At 26.5% G+C, this 3280-nt stretch overlaps 1 long non-coding RNA gene across 1 annotated transcript; it reads right to left on the bottom strand.

Annotated features, from left to right (window-relative positions):
* Positions 1–1239: 1239 nt before the first annotated feature.
* Positions 1240–2169, bottom strand: LOC107897314 (uncharacterized). Its single transcript, XR_001684109.2, has 2 exons — positions 2041–2169; positions 1240–1695 (listed from the first exon to the last, which is right to left on the bottom strand). It is a non-coding gene; the product is annotated as an uncharacterized lncRNA (long non-coding RNA).
* Between the last annotated feature and the right edge of the window lie 1111 nt (positions 2170–3280).

Genomic DNA, 3280 nt, shown 5'->3' with positions numbered 1-3280 from the left:
TACCATAACTGCTCCATATTTACTATCCAAAATAATAATAATAAATTCACCCTACCCTACCCCACCCCGCATCCACATTTCAAAAGAAAAAATTCGTTCCAAATGGAGAGGATCAATTCAGAATCCATCAGACAGTTCGTGTTTTGTCCTCCCTAAGTTCGACCAACAATCTAATTCTAAAACTTTGCTTAGAATATATTTTAATCTTCAAATTTTTACTTTATAATTTCACACAAATAAATAATTAACCCAAGACGTAGCATGAGTGTACCATACTAGTGATATAATAATTGATGCACATAAGTTAACAATAAAATAAAATACCAAGTAAAAAATAAAAATAAATTATAGTTAATAATAAAATTATACCTATTTGCTTTGCAAGTGAATATATATATATTTACATTTTATAAATTAAAAATGTATCATATATCATATATATAATGTATTTAATATTTAATATTTAATATAAATAATATTCAAAATAAAAAATAATTTATAAATAAAAGAAGTTGGTATCGTAATTTAAATTAGTGAAAAAATAAAATAAAATAAAAATCAAGTAAAAGATAAAATATTATACATTATACAATGGAAAAAAGAATTAATATCAAGTAAAAAATAACAATATATTGTAGTTAATAATAAAAATATATATATTTGATTAATCATGTCTCTTTCAAATCATTAAAAGAAACAAAATCATAAAAAAAAATTCACTTTTTTGAATTGCAAATGTTAATCTCTTTAACAACGGTATAAAATTTAATAATGGTATAAGAAGTCAATAACAATTTAAGTTTATTATAAAAATGATCAAAAGACGTTTTTTCATCTAAAAATTATCTTTGAATTAATACATAAAATTAATGAAAATAATATATAAATTTAGAATTATATTAGAAAGTAAAATAATAATATAATATTTAAAAAGAAAAATAAGTACAACAACATGGATTAATTATAATAATTATTCATGATAAGTACTGAATATATTTACATTAAATTAATTAAATATAAAAAAATATTTGCATTAGAGAAATAATCACTATTAATAATAATGATTAAAAGTAATTATTGAAATCTTATAAGGTATTAATAATGAAGTATAAAATAGTCTTTACTTCACATAATATAAATAACTTACAAAAAAATAAAAATAAAACAATAACATTATATTATATTATATTACTTCATTATCAATTAAAATGATCTTATATATATATAACTCCGGTGTCATTATCGTTCGAATATGACTTAATATTTCATTTTCGAAAAACTATTACATTAATGCTTCATTCTTTCTAAAATATTGTTATCTATAATAAAATATAATATTAATTTGAAAAAAAATAAAAGAGTTACTGTAGAAGCCCAAATTACCCGGGCCCAAGTGCAATTAAACCCACTAATCCCCCTAAGACCCACTTACAACCCAATTACCCATTTAACCCATCTTCAAACAAAAAAAATAAACCTACCCACCCAACTAACAGCCCAAATTCTAGCCCAACAAACAGACCCAAATGCCACCTATCATCAAACCCTAGCCCATCCCTCTCAAGTCAGCAACCAAACTCCTAGGTGTGCCCCACCTAGGGTCTTCAGCTTTTGACTTTCAGCCACCCTAACCCGCCACTTGCCTCTGCCAAGGCCGACCGAACCCCCACAATATCTCAGCACCGCCTAAAGTCCCTGCAACACATTGAACGGACGAGACAGAAAGCTAAAAGTATAGAGAACAACTTGTAAAAAGAATGACTATATAAGCCGATTGAATTTTTGTAAAAGGACCCCGGATCCTGATATATAGAAGCAAGTTTTCACATTTTCATTACTCTAAGAACAAAAACACTAAAATTATAGATACAGTCACAGTGATATCGCAGCGAAGGGAAAACCCCGAATCGACAAAATCCAAAAAAAACAGAATACCAAAACAGGGTTCAAGGTGATTTTTGCTTTTTAATCTTTAAATCCATCGCATGCATATACTTTAGGAAAAAAGAACTAAAAATAAAAAATAAAAAAATCTCATACCTTTCGCGGTGGCCGGCTCCGGCGAGCCCCCGGTTGCCGTCCGGTAACCGGCCCGTGGCCGGAATCCCTTCCTTCCCCCCCTCTCTTCCTCTTCTTTTCTTTTTTTTTCTTCCCCCGTTTCAAATGAACTTTCAAAATTTTTTTTTGACTTATATAGGGGTCCAAAACGCACCGTTTTGGACCCCCTCTGTTTAAACTAAACGACGCCGTTTATAACTTCGGGTCGGGTCGACCCGACCCGTCCGGCAAGGGTCCGCGTGTTTTTGAAACAGAAGGGCTAATTGCGCGATCGGCCCTTCCGCATTTTTGCTATTTCACAATCAGGTTTTTTTGCTATTTTTAATTTGGCCCTAAATATTTTCTCGCCCTACAATTTAGTCCCTCCATGCTGCGCTGCGTTTTGATAATGGAGAATATTGCGCTTTTAGTCCCCATTGCTTTCACGCATGTTCATTTTGGTCCTTTATTTCACTATTTCTTTTTAAATTCGCCCCGAAATTTTGTTCTTAGTCCGATTTAGTCCTTTTCTTCGTTTATTTTCATTTTTTTACATATTATTAATATTATTATTTTTATTTTTATTAATATACTAATTATTTTTAAGGTATTATTATTACTAATGATTATTATTTCTAGTTCTAACATCATTATTAATATTAAGATATGTATATTTTACATGTATATATCCATACATTTATATATAGTACTATCTTAATTACTTTATTTTAACATTACTATTATATTATATTTGTCTTTTTATATACTTCATTATATTTCTAATATTATTATTAATAGTTGTTATTTGTTTCTAATATGTATATACTATGTAAATGTTTTAATATTATGTGTATTTTGCACATACGTTATGTATATAAGTTTTTAATATTATATTTCACATATATTATTATATATATTTTAATATTATTAGTTATATTTTTCTTTTATACTATTATATATATTTCTAATATTATATTATATATTTCTAATACTATTATATATATATATGTGTATGTATTTGTGTAGTGTATAAAATAGTTTTATTATTATTATTATCATTTCTAAGGTATGTATGTATTGTATATGTTCTATATATGTTATGTGTATATTTTTAATATTACTAGTTATATATAACATTTCTTATACATTTCCACATACATATTTTCTTCTATATACTATGTATATATCTTTAATACCATATTATTTGTATATATATTCTTCTATATATATAATTCTGTTAAAT

This window comes from Gossypium hirsutum, chromosome A11 (assembly GCF_007990345.1).
Source record: "Gossypium hirsutum isolate 1008001.06 chromosome A11, Gossypium_hirsutum_v2.1, whole genome shotgun sequence".
Classification (NCBI taxonomy): domain Eukaryota; kingdom Viridiplantae; phylum Streptophyta; class Magnoliopsida; order Malvales; family Malvaceae; genus Gossypium; species Gossypium hirsutum.
Note: the sequence above shows the minus strand (reverse complement) of the source record. Positions and strands in the feature narration are given on the sequence as shown.